The sequence below is a fragment of the Mobula birostris genome, chromosome 3 (genome assembly GCF_030028105.1).
Source record: "Mobula birostris isolate sMobBir1 chromosome 3, sMobBir1.hap1, whole genome shotgun sequence".
Lineage (NCBI taxonomy): Eukaryota > Metazoa > Chordata > Chondrichthyes > Myliobatiformes > Myliobatidae > Mobula > Mobula birostris.
The window spans coordinates 138,200,367-138,218,766 of record NC_092372.1 but is presented as its reverse complement, the minus strand read 5'-3'; the positions used below and the strand labels follow the sequence as shown (position 1 = coordinate 138,218,766).

General features: G+C 38.8%; 1 long non-coding RNA gene across 1 annotated transcript in view; it reads right to left on the bottom strand.

Moving 5' to 3' along the window:
- Window positions 1-18,400, bottom strand: part of LOC140194715 (uncharacterized) — a 214,997-nt gene that overhangs the window by 115,027 nt on the left and 81,570 nt on the right. Inside the window, exon 3 of the long non-coding RNA XR_011885273.1 lies at window positions 5,464-5,605. This is a non-coding gene — a long non-coding RNA (uncharacterized lncRNA). The remainder of the gene's footprint in view (window positions 1-5,463; window positions 5,606-18,400) is intronic.

The window sequence follows — 18,400 nt, the reverse complement described above, 5'->3', positions numbered from 1 at the left end:
AACTCCCTTTCCAATACTCTACTCCAAATCATCCTAAAATTACTTTGCCTTTCCTCACACCACCTTCTTCTGCCAGATAGGGCATACCAGACTTTTCATTTGCCCAGCTTGCCTGTCAACACTCCACTCACCAATACTTCAAGTGGAATTGATTTACTCATACATTTCTCAATTTAATATACAGTGTTCATCAAATGGCTGCTTGGCAGACATTGAATGTGGTGACGAATCAGCAGATAGGAGGGAGATTGAACAGCTGGTTGAGTGGTGCCATAACAATCTCTCACTCATTGTCAGCAAAGCCAAAGAGCTGGTTCTTGACTACAGGAGGAGGCAGCAGCCGGAGGTCCATGAGCCAGTGCTCATTAGGAAACAGAAGTAGAAAGGGTCAGTAGCTTCGAATTCCTTGGCATTAACATATCACAGGATCTGTCCTCAACCAGCACTTAAGTGTCATTGCAGTGCCTATACTTAGAAGCTTGTGTAGATTTGTCATGTCACCAAAAAATTTGCAGACTTCTATAGATGCACCGTGGAGAGTATCTTAACTGTTTGCATCATGGCCTGACATGGAAACACCAATAAAAGTGGTGGGCAGAGACCTCCTCACCATTGAATACAGGGAATACTTGCACAAGAAAGCAGCATCTATTATCAAAGACACCTTCTTTCTCATTACTATCATTGGGCGGAAGGTAGAGAAGCCTTCAGTCTAACACCATCAGGTTTAGGAGCAGCTATTACATCGTCTCCTCGCGCAGCAATCAATACGCCAGATTGTGTCACCTTGGAGTCAGTAATTTAAATGGGTTAAAGTGCAAAAAAATTGAACACCAAGTATAACTAAAGTGTTTTTTTCATAACGTTTGGAAGAATATAAACATAACTGTTATCCAAGAGAGTCTTAATGGTTACAAATTTTCTAGTTTTCAGAGTTCACATCACACCTATGTTACCTACAAGATCTTGAGAAATGTTTTGTCATATGCATTACAAATGTACACTCAGTGACCAATTTATTAGATACCTCCTGTACCTAATAAAGTGGCCACTGAGTGTATGTATGTAGTCTTCCGCTGCTGTAGCCTATCCACTTCAGCTTTCAACATGTTGTGCATTCAGAGGTGCTTTTCTGTACACCGCTGTTGTAATGTATGGTTAGTTAAGTTACTATCGCCTTACTGTCAGCTTGAACCAGTCTGACCATTCTCTCTGACCTTTCTCATTAACAAGATGTTTTCCCCTGAAAAAATGCCACTCACTGGATTTTTTTGTTTGTTTTTTGCACCATTCTCTGTAAACTCTAGAAACTGCTGTGTGTGAAAATGCCTGATCAACAGTTTCTCAGATACTCGCACCGTCCCACTTGGCACCAATAATCATTCTACAGTCAGTCACTTAGATCACATTTCTTCCCCGTTCTGATGTTTGGTCTTAACAACAAATGGACAGCTTGATGAGGTCTGCCTGCTTTTAGGCATTGAGTTGCTGCCATACGATTGGCTGATTAGATATTTGCATTAACAACCATGTGGACCTAATCAAGTGGCCTTTGAGTCTATAGTATGAGAGTCAAGAAACATGAACTCTCACTAAAAATATCTTAAAATTCCATTTCTCAACAGGAGGGTGCAGGTATACTGTTTTTTCAGCAATGTGAAAAGTTGCAACATTACATGTTATAATAATATTTTCTATTATGCAACTGATCAATAAATGTCTGTCATGGGAAAATGCTGGAATATACTTATTATAAAAGATGTAATAGGGAACATTTAGAACTCATTAATAAGATTGCACAGAACAAAAATGTGAAGGAAATTGTGTTTAACAAATGTTGGAGACTTTGAAGATGTAGCTAGTAGTTTTAAGAATGTAACCAGTAAAGGGGAACCAGTAGATGTGGTGACCTACTTTCCAGAAGACTTTTGACAAAGTCCTCCAGAAGAAGATTAGTGCAAAGGTGTGAATATAAAGCTCATAGAATAGGGGATAACAGTGGTATGAATTGAAAACTTGTTGACAGACAGGATCTTTTCCAGATGGTAAGCAATGACAGGTAGTGTGTTGCAGGGATCAGTGGCTGCAGGTCAGCTATGCACAATATTTATCAATAACTTGTATGAGGGAGCAAAATGGGGCAAGTTTACAGATGGCACAAAGTTGTAGGGTGAATGTGAACTTTGAGGAGACTGCTAAGGAATTCCATTGTGATTTAGTCTGATTGTTAGCAGTGGCAAATGATTGGTAGGCGCACTGTAAGATTATCCAGTATTTTTCTAAAAAACTGGAACTAAGATTGTTACCTGAAATGGATAAACTGGGAAAAGGAGACCTGATGCCAATTTTACACTAATTGTTGAAATAACGTTTGGGTGCAACAAGCAATTAGCATGGTAGGTGATATATTGGTCCTCAACGGAAGGGAATTTGCATATAGAAACAAACTGCCTTGCTGCTTCTATTTAAGCTTGTGCTGAGATTCCTACTGGAGTCATATGTACAGTTTTTGCCTCCTCAATCATGGATAGATGTTTTTGCCATGGACAAGCATATAACAATGCTTTATGAAACTGATTCCCAAGAAAGAAGGATTCACAAAAGAAGAGAAAGAAGAGACCAATTAGATTTTAGAAGAAAGGGCGGGGAATATCAGAAATCAATAACTTTTGAACAGGAATAGACAGCAAAAGTGTTGGGAATATAGATAGATGGGCAAGGTCACCATACTGGAGATAAGGGTCAAGATCTGAAGAAACTGTTTTAACCCAAATGAAACTGTGGACTTCCCTATGATGTAAGGCAGTGGGTGCTGAGTCATTAATTATTTTCAAGGGAAGTAGATATATTCAATATTAATGTGATACACAAATATAGGGAAAAGAGGGGAGCAGAATATTGAAGTGGATGATCTGCCAGTGCTACAACAAATAAAGCAACAGGCTGAAGTGAGTCTTACAGGCCTTCTCCTGCTTCCATTTTGCATGTTTTAAAACAGATTTCTATTTTTTGACAGTGCAAGTTCTTTAGTTTTGGAATACTTCTCCTGTATTGCCTGCACAATATAACTGCCGTGCAAGCAAACGGGAAAATCCTAGAGCTTTCATAACTATGTTGAAAACCTGCACATCTATTCTAAATTAATGATGAGTATCCCAGACACAGTTGAAAACTTATTTAGTAGAATTCATAGGAACTCAATTGGATAGATCTGAATTGGTTTTGGAGAGCATTACAAACTGCATACAATTTTAACACCAAATTCAATAGAAGCTTTATAAATCTAAAGTATGCATCAAATGCTTAATAAAGCAATTAATGAGATCTATGTTTAAAATCAATGGGATTTTTCAATTTACTAATGTTGTGCTGACCTACACTCATTTCCATGGAGAATTTTGCCACTAAGACTTGTTTTATTTAAAATATGATAATGTGCAACTTGTAGTTTTACTTCCATGCAATACGCTTCTGGTTCTGATTTTTCATTCACCCCCAATTCTATTTAACCATTTTGACATGAGCAATCTAAGTTGTTTTGCTATACTGTTGGAAACTAGTCCCATCAGCTTGTGAAATATGCCCAAATAACTACAATGGTCTTTTACTTTTTTGCCAAGCTTAGTTTTCTAAGAAATGTTGTTTTTGAGTAGGTTAAACTTCCAACCAAAATTCCCTTTTTGCTTCTGGTCATAAATGGAGGCAGTTTTCAGTTCTTAATGTAAATTGCAAACTGTAATCAGTTTAAAGTTAAAAAGACAGCTTTGCAACAAGCACTGATCACAGAGCTGATTAACAAGTCATGTACTTAAATGAAAAACAGAAGTTAGAATACTATCAATACTACATTTAGTGTGTATTAATTCCCTATACTAATCAACAGAGGAATTCAACTGCCGTGTTCTTTTGATTGACTCTAAATGAACCCAAATCTGGCCTGGCATTTAAATCAGCCAAACAGCAGGTCATTCCACACTCTCCAATCTGGGCCCTGCTGCTTCAATATGCTCTTGGGCCTGGGCCCCACTACCTCAACTTGGCCTGTATCCGACCCTTCCCAATATGGCCTGGTGCCTAAATCAGTCAAATATTAGCTTGGTCCTCACTCTTGGTCCCTCCACTTCAGCTCTGCCTCACCTCAGTTCTACCACTTCAAATCACCTCAGCTCTGCTCGAGCAATAGCCATACATTGTCTTGTTCCTCACTCTTGGATCCAGACACTGCTGCCTTGATTTGGCCCATACACATCACACTGCAACCGTCCTGCGCTTTTGAGACTTAAGTTGACACTGCAAAAAAAAATGGCAGGTAGTACTGGCAGTTCTACAGAAGTGGCCTTCTTCTGGGCAATGTCTTTACAAGATGGGTGACCCCAGCCATTATCAAAACACTTCCAAGATTGGCATCAGTGGTCGCATAACCAGGACTTGTGATCTGGCATCATAGCCATATCTTGTGATATGATCATCCATTACCTGCTCCCATTGTTTTATGTGACCCTGATCGGGGGGCTAAGCAGCTGCTACACCTTATCCAAGGGTGACCTGCAGGCCAGTGAAGGAAGGGAAACACCATATACCTTCTTTGGCAGAGATGCATCTCCACCCTGCCACAAGTGGCCATTTATATCCGACAGGGCTTAAGGACTTTGATTGAGTTTAGAACTTCACAGTCAGAAAACCTATTACCACCACAAACAGATGTTGGAAATTGCATTCTATTTGCATTTTTGTGGAAATCACCTCAGGTCATGAATTAGAAGGTCAAACAAATCAACGGGGCAAAATGGGTGCAGTTTCCAATCCAGGAAAACCACAATACCCAATTCAAATGCTAAAAGATTGCTTGTTAAATGGATGGTAGTTTGTTAACAACAATCACAGACTTAATGCTCATAACTATAGATTAACCAAAACTGATAACATCTCTGGTGGTAACCTGGAAAGCGCTATAAACAATGAGTTAAAAGTCATCGTGGCTTTAATTGTGTTTTGCTGGCTGCAGGAATTTGCTGCTAGTTGTAATGGTTGATGTAAACTAAGGATGGTCTATCAAGAGAACTATTGCTTCCTTAATGTACCACACCCCAATCACTAACCAATAGTTGTGATGGATATTCACTTTCCAGAGTTCGAGGCTTGTTGCTAACCTCAGCTTTCCAGCACAGTGGTGTGACCTTTCCACAGAGTCAGAGTTATTGGTGATGAAGTTAAACTTTTAACAAGTGACCTTTGCTCAGCTTTTTATTGTAGACAAGAACTATTCTTCATGTCTTAATGTAACTTGCAAGCAGCAATCATTTAAAATTGGATGCACAGCTTTGCAAACAGTGTAACAGCATACAGGCTGTTTGCACACAGCAGATAATTGGCTGCTAAGAGGTCTTGTTTTCAAAGTGAAGTGACCAGGAAACTTCTTGTCTGCATTAACCAAATACAAAACATTGGGGTTACGTCACTTACCACATCAAACGTGGTTACAACTTGAGATGTTTGTGTACTCAGAGGATCAGTCTTCACAGGATTTATTGTGGATATTTGGGATCTCCATCACCAGAAACTTTTAAGATCATTTGTGTGAGTTCCTTTGTCCCAGCAAACTTGTCTGGAAAACATCACACCCAGATATCATGTAGTAGAAAATAATATAAATATCAGAAGCATTGAAGATTGTTAGGAATGACAGGGAGAATGGCAACAAAATCAAGTTACAGAAAGAAAAACTAGAATTCTTCCCTCAGCCTTCGGTCTCTGTGACAGATGACTCGTTCATCTGTAAGTCATTGGTAAGTTCTTCTAGTTCACACGAATTGTACGTGTGTAAATCCTGTGTAGTTAGACTCCTGTTAGACTGTTATTAACCTCTATTTACCAAAGAACTGTTTAAGCTCTGTTTACCACATCCTGCTATCACGGACACTCTGTGCAATACTACCATCACTTCTTATCCGGATGGTGCGAATGTGTACCATTAATGTATAATATTATGATAATTCTTGCGCTACCACTTTATCAGTGTGAACTTGTAAATATTGTAATCTTTGACTTGTAAATCTTGTACATCTTATTTTTAAGATAACATTTTTTATTCTTTCTTACTTCTCTTCTAATACTTGTATATCTGTGCACCTGTAATGCTATGGTGACACATTAATTTCCTTTAGGATTTAGATAAAGTATCTATCTAGTTTTTAAATCATTTATAATTCAGAAATCTTTTGTAAATCAGAGATCCTCTGTGAGTGTTAAATGTGTGTTAACAACCATTTAAAACTACTTTGTTTGCTCCAGTATTATCTCCTCCATGGTTGGGGGTGGGGGGCAGGGGTGGATGACTCACCACTCTTTCAGTGGGTATTGGCAGCTAAACTTCACTGTAGAGACTACACCGAAAAGATAGTACTTGGAAGAGTAGGTGGATACAGTATAAACTCCCTATAGTGAGAGTACCTGCAGATTCAAGACTCAAGATTTCATAATGTCATTTACAGTACACAAGTATAAAGGAGAACAAAATAATTGATATCTAGATCAGATAGGGCTTAGAATCTTCTTCTGAATTTAAGACTTTGCAGACAGGAAACCCAATATCATCAAACAATCAAACATATGCGTTTAGCCTTTTTAATGTCTTAAATCAGGTCTTGCAGTTTTCCTAATGCTTATAACCTGACATTTATCATCCTAATTTTTCCATTAGTTTCTGTAATATAGAAACCACAACTTACAAATGCAATTCAAAGTGAGCTTTAACTAGTCCTTTGTTAAAATTAGCAGTAACTTCTGTATTATTTGATTCTATTCCACACAAAATAAGAGTCCAGTGTATTGTTATGATTTTTATACCTTTAACTGCTCCACAAGCTCACTTTTAGTCATTTATATATTTGAATGAAATATTGCTTTGTTTCTTTACTCCATTTAGCTTGCATTTCCTAAGAAATACAACTTACATTTCTTGACAGATTGCAATAATTTACATGTTCACTGGCTAATGTCTACATTCATTCTGCAAGTGACTAATGTACTGTAATTTGTTGCTTTGTCCTCAATACCTTATACCTCCACTCAATTTGGTTTTGTGATAAATTTAGCAATTTTGTTCTAATGCTAAAATGTGGAAAAACTGGTATAAATTGGAACAGCATTCTTATTATTGGTCCTTGTGGCAGGGTGAATGCAAAGCTCCACAGTACCAAATTGCTATCCATCCGACAACTAATCCATTTATTTATTATCTGCCTTGCCAAATAAGTTTAGGAAATTCAAATCAATTTGCTCCACTGCATTATCCTCATCTACCTCTGTAACTACTTCAAATAACATAATAGTTTATACATACACTGTAAGATTTCCCTTCTGAAATGCATGTCAGATATTCAATTTTCATTTTTTTTATTTTCTTCATTTGTTATTGCAATATCCTCCCATTGATTGATCAACAACTTCTACATAGATTTTACATTTATCAGGATTATTGATGTATCTACAGTAGGGGCAGGGGAACTGCTTTTTCTTCACATTTCATGCCCAGCTAATTTTATATTAAAAAGCAAATATTATCTTTCTATCGGTTCCTTAAATTTGTCATAGCCATAGGAGTTGCGGGAATAAGCTCCTATTAAATATTAAATGCTCCCAATAGCGCGCATCTCAAATGATCTCTGACCACCAAGTCCAACTCCGGGCTTTCACATGCGGCCTTGCTATGAGGCCCAGCAGAACTGTTTCTACTGACAGGAGAAGAGGCAAAGACAGGTTACTGATTCTTTGTGCAGAGGGGGATTGTCAGCAGTGGTTGATCTAGCAGAAGGAAAAATCTGATTTCAAAAATCTGCTGCTTTGTAGCTATATCCGATCAAGGGGAAGGCTTCATGAGTAAACCCTGAGGAAAAATCCAGAGCTGGAATCCATAAGACAGTCCTACATTAATTTCAATGCCAAACGGCAAATCCTGCAATGCTGCTGTTGCCAAACTATATTGGTCTCTGCCATTCCTTTGAATTCATCAGCTGTGTGGAGAGGGGGAGCCTTCTGTATGGGTAATAGCTTGCTCTTGCCCATAAGCAGCTCAGATTAATTATAAAAATACCAAGTCACCATGTTCATATTTCGTAACTCCAAAACATTAAAAGCTAATTTAAAGCAAAATAAGAGAACTGGGAATATGAGCCTAACTTCATTTTTTACTTTCTTTTCAAATCTTTTTATTACTATTATATTATTCAAAAATAACACGAGTTCATCAAAGCAAACAACACTTACAATGTCTCAAGGAAAATAAACATTATTTTAATGATTGAAAGATTTTTGGTGATAATAAAAAAACCCTACTAAGCAGATAAAGTGGGGAAAAAATCCCCATTAGGTGTACAACCCAGAGCCAGGCGTCATACAAAAAACTTCTAAAGATAAACAACAAACTGCCAGCGTAAAAAAACACCAAAAATTTACAATTAGATCATAGAGGAAATCTATCAATTAACTCAAATGATAATAATGAGCAAATGAACCCCATCTTTTCTCAAAATCAAATAAAGGTTCAAAGGTTCGATTTCTAATTTTCTCCAGACTAAGACATAGCATCACTTGAGAGAACCATTGCGACAAAGTGGGAGCTGATGTATCCTTCCACTTCAACAAAATGGCCCTCCTAGCTATCAATGTAACAAATGCAATAACATGTTGGTCAACTTTATTTTTTACTTTAAGCAAGGCGCTGCACGTGTCATGTGGTGGTGTGATGACATATTCCATTTATGTACTTCTGCAGATAACCTGCAATGCATTATGTAAACAACAAAGAATACTTAATCGAACAATATTTACAATCTTACTCAAACATTACTGAAATAGTAAATGCACAACAACCTGGTTAAACAATACCTAAAGCAGAGAATTCCTAATCACAATCCAACCAACCCCACAGTAAAAGATTTTTTTCTGGCGTTTCCTTGAATTAGCAGTATTATTGGTTTACAACTTTATCCATAGGGGAAACAATCATAGAACATGGAATAGTACAACCCAGTAACAGGACCTTCTTCCCATTATGTCTCTGCCAATAATGCCAATTTAAACTAATCCAACTGCATGCACAAGGTCCATACTCCTCTGTTCCACTGTACCACTTACCCTGGCAGCATGTTCGAGGCACCTAACATACGGTATAAAAAAAACTATTGCAAAATCTTTCCTCCCTTGTACTTCAAATCAATGCCTCTAGTATTTAACCCTAATAACGCCTTTGTATCAGGTTTTCCCTCAGCTTCTGATGATTCAGAAAAATAACCTAAGTTTACCCAACCTCCTATTATAGTTGGTAACTTCCAGTCCAGGCGATATCTTTACGAACGTCTTCCGCACATCCTTTCTGTATTGAGGTGATCTGCACGAAGTACTTCAGGTGTGGGCTAACCCATATTGTGAACAACTGTAATATGACTTGCCAATTTTTATACTCAATGCCCTGATCATAAAGGCAAATTTGCCATATGCCTTCTTTACCACCCTAACTACTTTATTGCCACTTTCAGAGACCCAAAACCTTGCACTCTGAAATCCATTTGAATGTTATTTCTCTAATCCACTGTATGCATTTGAACCCCCTAAATGCACCACATCACTTGTCAAGATTAAGCTCCATCTGCTACTCCTAGAGCCACATTTTCACCTGATCTGTATCCTGCTGTATCCTTTGACAAACTTTCTCACCACCTGCACTTCCACCAATTTTTGTGTCATTGCATGTTTCTCAGGACAACAGTTAACCTCACTTCTCATTAAAATTGTAAGTAAAGACATGTGCACATTATCAAGGCTGACATTGTGTGTGACACTGAGTGCTAGATTTTTGGGGGTGCCCTTTGTTTTGAGACAATAAATGTCAATTTAGATGAAGGAGAAAGGATAGCTTTTATTTTTCTCAAATGTACCTTTCATATAATTTGGGCTTTTAAAACTTATGAGTATTTACAATTTGAACTTCAGTCTGTGTTGTTTTGTGAACAAACTCAGTTTCAACAGAGCAAGGTCTAAGAATCAAGACACATGCTCATTTAATTGGTTCCTGTGAGTATTAATACATTTCTACTCTCCACAACACAACCAACTTTCATGCCATCTGAAAACTTAGCCACCCTATCACTTCTTCATCTAAGTCATTAAAAAAAATCACCAGGAGCAAGGGTCCCAGAGCAGATCCCAGCAGAACACTACTATTCATGGGCTTCCAAGCAGAATAAGTTCCATCTACTACCACCCTCCGCCTTCTGTGAGCAAGCCAATTCTGAATCGATGCAGCCACAGCCACAATTCCGTTTTCCCATCTCGCCTGACTTTTTGAATGACCCTACCATGGGGAACATTATCAAACGCCATATTAAAATCCACATCCACTACCCTACCTTCATCAATTTGTTTTGTCACTTCAACAAAGAATTCAATCAGGCTCGTGAGTCATGACCTGCCCCTCAGAAAGCCTTACCCAAAATATAAGCAATTGGACACATCAATGCCACTTTGACTCAAGATTTTAAAAAAAAATGTTGTGCATTAATTTCTTCTATTTATCCATGGGCAATTACAATAGTTTGTCAGTTTGCAGTACAGTGTGTCTACTTTCATCCTATGAAATGAATGGTATCACCACAGAAGGGGACAGACATGGTAGGGTATATTTGCCTTTTGGAGGAAAGAAAATCAGCTCACCTCAGGCTATTTCTTGTACAAAAGTTTCACTATGAACCCAGTATACTGTAAGTGATTATGTACCTACTTAATACAGCCCATATATTTGGGGAGTATTGAGCAACTGAGAGTCACACCACATTTAGTATAGCCTGTAAGCTGTCCACTTCCAGTTTACAGTGACTTCCATTAAGACAAGTTGCACTGGCTGACTCAGCTGACAAAGCCTGAATATAGACTGTAGCCCACCAAGTCTGCTCCACCGTTCCATCATGCCTGGTCCATTTCCCTCTCAACTCCATTCTCCTGCTTTCTCCCCAAAACCTTTGACACTCTTATTAATCCACAACTTTAATATACCCAACGAATTGACCTCCATGACCACCTGTGGCAACAAATTCCAAATTCACCACCCTCTTACTGCAGAAATTTCTCTTCATCTCTATTCTAAAGTGAGCCTTTTATTCTGAGGCTGTGCACTCTGGTCCTAGTCTCCCTCACTATAGGAAATATCCTCTCCATGTCCACTCTATCTAGGCTTTTCAATATTCAAGGTTTTTATAAGGTTTCCCCTCATTCTTCTAACTCCAGCGAGAACAGACCCAGAGGCATCAAATGCTCCTCATTCCTGTAGAAGGGTTTCGGCTCAAAACGTCAACTGTGCTCTTTTCCTAGACGCTGCCTGGCCTGCTGAATTCCTTCAGCATTTTGTGTGTGTTGCTCCTCGTACATTAACCATTTCATACCCTGAGTCATTTTTGAAGCTCCTCTTGACCCTCCCCAATATCAGCACATCCTTTCTTAGGTAAGGGGCCCAAAACTGCTCACAATACTCCATGTGTGGTCTGACCGATGCCTTATAAAGCCTCAGTACTACTTCCTTACTTTTATGGAACAGGGAGGGTGAATGCCTGACATAATGAATAAATAATTTTACTGTTCATTCATATTCAAATTATTAATGTTCCAACTTTTGCAGTCTATCGTCTGTAAGTGATGTTCTCTATTGTTCTGCCTTCAGCCATTACTTTGACTGTGACTGCTTACTGTAAAGTGGGAACAAATGCGGATTTGCATAGATATTAGAAGTGCAAAATTTATCTCTTTCCTAAAATTGGCATACAAGGCCTTCTTGATCAAACCTCTGTATCAATTTGTGGCTACTCCACAAAACTTCAGTTTTCCTCTCTCCTCCTGACCCTCATATCCTTTGTTTTTCCAGAACCCCCCCCCCATTTCATTAATTTCATCTCTAACTCATTTTACTGAGGATGTTCAAACTATCCATGTGCTCCTTCTCCTCCAAGCACCACATGCCCAACACTAAACCTGACCCCAGTACCCAGCAGACCAGTCGTAGGGTCACTAGAACATTGACCAAACTAATAACAATCCACAACCACTCAGGTGGAAATGTCCTTACGACAGTATCCTTTTCACTCTCACAACTTTGAAGGTGAAAGGAAGGCAAGATGTATAGTACAGTTTTTACTCCAGTCTACACAGGCCACCTTTCTCACTGCCAATCTACCCAACCCATCAAGCACACCTGAATACCCGGAGAAGAGCCTACAAGTTCTTATTGACCTCATCAACCATAGAAATTCTGTAGAACAACTTACACTCCTGAGAGGCTGGCCAAGGTAAAGAAAACTGCCGACAAACAACAACAGAAGCAAGAACTTATTTCCATTTTGAAGCTGTTGCCATTCATTGCAGTAAGTTTTAAAAAATTGCATTTCTCTTTCATAGAATGTGGCTGTTAAGTAGTCTTAAAAATCATTATCACAATTTTCAGTAATAAACATGAACTCCTATCTACAGAAAGTCATCACTATAGATTCAGCCACAACCAGCAGGGTTAAATACACTAGATACTGACAACATGTTGTAGTCTACTTAATCATTTCCTTGACTTGGTGCTTAATCAACTTCTGTGTTTCTAAACATATTTATTCACCTTTGACTTCTCTTAAATTTTATTCCAGGACTGTCTAAACTGCTTCCATTTGAAACAAACATCAATATTTTCAACTCTAATCATGAATCCAAACTTCACAATTCTTTACTTTCATTTGTATGCATCTTCAGGTGTACTACTGTAATAGAAAATAAGTTATTACACTGGTTCTCCAGACTTCTTGACTGTCATGTTTAGCTACACTGAGCTGTGAATCCAAGCTGTCAGTGCACAGAATATATTCCAGACATCTTTTCTATGTATATTTATATTAACTGTTAGAACAGTTTCCTGATAGACAACTAACTGTTCATTATAATGAGCAAATATTTCAGAAGTTGAACTATTTGCTCACACACAAATTGCTGGAGAAACTCAGCAGGCCAGGCAGCACCTATGGAAAAGAATATAGACAATGTTTCAGGCCAAGACCCTTCATCAGCACTGAAGAAAAAAAGATGAGGAGTCAGAGTGCGAAGGTGGGAGGAGGGGAGGAAGAAACATAAGGTGATAGATGAAACCAGGAAGCGGTGACTAATGAAGTAAAGAGCTGAGAAATTGATTGGTGAAAGAGATACAGGGACAGAGAAACTACTGCACGGAACATCCCCCCTAGACACACAGGATTGACCTCTGGCAACAAACAGAAGCCAGAACCCCACCAAACAATACAGTGCAAGACCCCACAGAAACATTACCAGGCGGGGCACTGCTTGACAGATGGAAGTGGTGCACTCTCAACAGAGCAAGAGCTGGAATTTGTAGGATGGGAGACAATATGGTGAAGTGGGATTTAAAGACCAGCGAATCCTGTGAGTGTGTTCTGCGCAACTGCCCACTGTCACCTGATTTAGCTGACGCTGACCTGCTCAACATCAACCAACCAACACTAGTGTGGCTGGCTGTCTGATGTGACAAGCTATGATGATGAGGGATGGAGAAGGGGGAATCTGATAGGAGAGGACAGAAGCTCATGGAAGAAAGAAAAGTGGGAGGAGCACTTGAGGGAGATGATGGGCAAGTAAGGAGATAAGGTGAGAGAGAAATGGGAATGGGGATTGGTGAAGGAGTGGGGGGAGCATTACTGGAGGTTCAAGAAATTGAAGCTCATGCCATCATGTTGGAGGCTACTCAGACAGAATATAAGGTGTTGCCCCTCCAACCTGAATGTGGCTTCATTGCACCAGTAGAGGAGGCCATGGACTGACATGTCGGAATGGGAAAGGGAAGTGAAATTAAAATAGGTGGCCACTAGGAGATCCGCTTTTTCTGGCAGATGGAGCGTAGGTGCTTGGTGAAGTGGTCTCCCAATCTACGTCTGGTCTCATCAATATTTGGAGGCCACATGAGGAGCACCAATGACCCCAGACTCGCAGGTGAAGTGTTGCCTCACCTGAAAGGAGGGATACCTTTGAGATGGCAGAAGGTACAGAGAATTATGTGCTGAATACAGAGATAGGTGGGATGGTAGGTAAGGACAAGATTAACCCTATCCCTGGCGGGGTGCTGAGAGGATGGCGTGAGGGCAGACGTGTGAAATGGAAGAAATGTGGTTGAGGGAAGTGTTGACGGTGGTGGATGGGAAGGTGGTAGCAGTGTTTCTCTCAAGGATATCAATTAATAAAATGTTGATTAGAAAACAACAAGTGACTTCTTCTCCAAACTACTGAGGAAAAATGTTGAGTGTTGGCGCGTGGCCAAGTGGTTAAGGCATCGGTCTAGTGATCTGAAGGTTGCTAGTTCGAGCCTCAGCTGAGGCAGCGTGTTGTGTCCTTGAACAAGGCACTTCACCACACATTGCTCTGCAACGACACGGTGCCAAGCTGTATTGACCCTAATGCCCTTCCCTTGGACAACATCGGTGGCATGGAGAGGGGAGACTTGCAGCATGGGCAGCTATTGGTCTTCCATACAACCTTGCCCAGGCCTGCACCCTGGAAACCTTCCAAGGCCCAAATCCATAGTCTTACGAGACTAATGGATGCCTATTGAGGAAAAAGTATTAAATCTATTTTGTCTGAAGCATATTAAATACTAAATGAATACAGTCAAGGGAATTATTAAATGCATCTGAAATAGATTTGAAATATTTAGTAAAATTATAAGATGCATTCTACAAAGCAAAGTCAGATAAAATTGTGAGCTATTGCCACAGAATGTCTATATTCAAAATCAGTACGATACAGATTTTCCATTTGTGGAAAACTGAACATAGAATAGTACAGTATAAGGGTTCGGGTGATGTCATCGTCCAGAATGGCAGCTTAAATCAATAGCTCCTCCGGAAAAACACATATATTGCCCCGTTAATCCATCAAATATAAGATCTTCTGAAAATATCTGAATTGATAAGGGGGGCAAGAATGGGGAAAAATAATGGAGATAAAAAAATCATCACTGTGGAGCCTATGCACGAGAGAGGTGCAATGTGCGGCACTCCTACACATGCACGGCAGGGATGATGCTGACGATGGGCCTCATTCAGGCGAAGTGGCAAATATGATAAAAATTCTGGAAGAGATAAGGGAAGTCCAAAAAGATATAAAACACCAACTCAATAATATTAAGTCAGAGCTCGCCAACGTTAATCAGAAAACAGCAGTGGCAGAGAATCGAATTGAGAAGGTGGAAAATTGCATGCAAAACATGGAACAGATACTAAGTAAGATGATAAAAATATTAAATCACCAAGAAAGTAAGTTGCTTGACCAGGAGGGAAGATCGCGATGGAAAAATATCAGGATTTATAATGTTCCCAAAGGAGTGGAGGGGATGTCGATGATGGAGTTTGTAGAAAAGTGCTGCGGGAAGCGCTAGAGATTCCCCCAACTATGGAGATTGAAATTGAGAGGGCGCATCGTTCACTCGTACTGCAGCCCTCCAGAGACAGAGAAAGTAAGCCGCGCTCAGTAGTACTTAGATTCCTGCGATTCCAGAGTGAGGCCAAGATTCTCCAAAGGGCCCAGGGTAAGAAGAGGGTGTTTTGGAACGGGAAGTTAATATGTTTTGATCATGATTACCCCCCCAGGTGGTCCTACAGAAACGGAAGGAATATTCCAAAGCGAAATGAATATTAAAGCAAGAAAAGATTAAATTCCAAACACCTTACCCTGCTAAACTGAAAGTATTTTATGAAGGAGGGATACAGCTATATCAGACAGTGTAAGAGGCGACTACAGACATGAACAACAGAGGGCTGCCCGTTAGCGTGGTCAGACCAAGGGAAAGTCTGGCTGAGCAGTTATCCCGATCTGCTGGAGAAATAGTAAGAGAACCGAGAAAGCAGGGGACAGGAGGAAAATGAGAGAAGGATATTAGAAGACAGCCCTCACCTCCTCCAGAAGAGCCATAAGGTTTGGCTAACTTTAAAAATGCTGATAAACTAAATGGAAGCAAAAATAGATGGTGATATACCTATCTGAAGTAATACGTATTATAATGTGCATTTTTTATTACTCAATTCTTCTTTTATTCATTCATTCACTCATTTTTCCCCACCTAAGTGAGAATATATATATGGGAGGAATACACAGGGAAACCTTTTCTGTGTAACGGACATAGATTATTTTACTTACTTTTATAGGTACTGCAGCCGGGGCCCTCAACCCACAGGTAAGAGGGGCTATCCCTCATAGCTAGACTTTTCTTCTAGCCCAATCCAGGGTCATCTAGAGTCCCCAGCCTTGGAATCACACCTTCGTTACCTTTTTTTTTATTATTCGCGTTTCTTGGTTCTTATTTGTTTATTGATCATTTGTTCATCATTGCAGATCGATTAAGTTATATTCTGCAAACTTCAATGATATGCTAACAGATAAATACACATGGCTAAGGACAAAGTAAAATTCATTTCTTTTAATGTCAATGGGCTGTTAAATCCAATCAAACGAAGTAAAATTCTATCAAAAATGAAAAAAGAAGAAGCCCATATAATATATTTACAGGAAACTCACTTAAGTGATAATGAGCATGGAAAATTAAAGAGAATGGGCTTCACTAATTTGTTTTTCTCCTCATATAAATCAGGACATAGAAGAGGAGTTGCTATTCTCATCTTAAGCAAGCTAAATTTTGAAAAAGTGTTCAAAATGGGAGCTAAGGAGGTCAGATATATTCTGGTAAGGGGGAATATAGATGGAAATCGAGTTACTTAATTGAATATATATGCACCCCCAGGAAGTGATATTAGTTTCTTCCAGAAAATTACTAATATTATGGTAACGGAAACAGAAGGTCTCTTGATATGTGGGGGAGACTTAAATTTACAATTACAACCAAAGTTAGACTCTTCCAATAGAAAAACTTATGAAACAAAGTCCTTTCATAAGAAAGTTAACACTTTTTTTGAGGATGTTGGTCTAATTGATACATGGAGGGACTTTTTCCCTGACAGAAGGAATTGCACTCATTATTCTGCACCCCATTCCGTATATACAAGAATAGACTATTTCATAACATTTGGAAAAGATAAAGACAAAATAAACACCTGTGGAATTGGGACAATAGATGTAAGTGACCATGCACCTATATATTTATCTGTTGATTTTGACCTATAACCAAAAAATACTATTTGGAAACTAAATTCAAGTCTACTCAAGAATTCCTATTTTGAGAAACAAATTAAAAAAGAAATTGGGCTTCACTTAGAATTCAATGATAATGGAGAGGTTTCACCGCCTATTCTATGGGATACTATGAAGGCTGTCTTAAGAGGGAAAATTATAGCGATATCTTCATATAAGAAAAAAAAAGGAATAAAACATTAAAGGAATTACAAAATAAGCTAAAGGAACTAAAAAAAGAACACAAATTGAGTTTGGCACAGGATACACTAGAGGAAATTTTTAAAATTAGTAATGAAATTAATAGTTTGGCTACACAAGAAATTTGAAAAAAATTAATGTTTCTGAAACAGAGACACTATGAAAGTGGATCTAAATCTATGAAAATACTGGCGTGGAAACTGAAAAAAATGATAGCAGAAAATACAATTCATAGAATTAGGGATCCAAGAACAAAAATGATAAAAAATAAGCTAAGTGAAATTCAAGAAGCTTTTGAAATGTTTTACAAAACTCTATATTCCAAAACTCTGAGGGAAGCATAGCCCAAATTGAGACCTTCCTGAATTCTTTAGAGTTACCCACTTTAAGCAAAGAACAAAATAGAGTGACGACTGCTGACAGAACTGAAGCTGATCTAAAAACTGCAATTAGTAGGCTTAAATTAAGCAAGTCACCAGGACCAGATGGATATACGGCAGAAGTGGTATAAGGGATTTAGAAATGAGTTAATTTCTGTTTTGCTCCCCGCACTGAACTGGGCTCTGAGAAAGGCGCAAATGCCACCCAGCTGGAAGGAGGCAATAACCTCAGGTATCTGGAAAGAAGGCAAGGATAAAATGGAATGTGGGTCATTTAGACCAATATCTGTTCTTAATGTCGATTATAGATTATCTACCGCCATCACGGCCAAACGATTAGAAGAGTTTCTACCCACACTGATACATAATGTTCAGACAGGTTTTATACAACAACACCAAATACAAGACAATATATGACGGACACTTCACATTATGGATCATATAAAAAAAATGAAATTGAAGCAATAGTGATAAGCGTGGATGCTGAAAAGGCATTTGATTCGGTTAATTGGAATTTTCTTTACAGAGGTTTACATAGATTTGGTCTACATTACACAATTATCAAAACTATACAGGCACTATATGACAATCCTACTGCTAGGATTAAA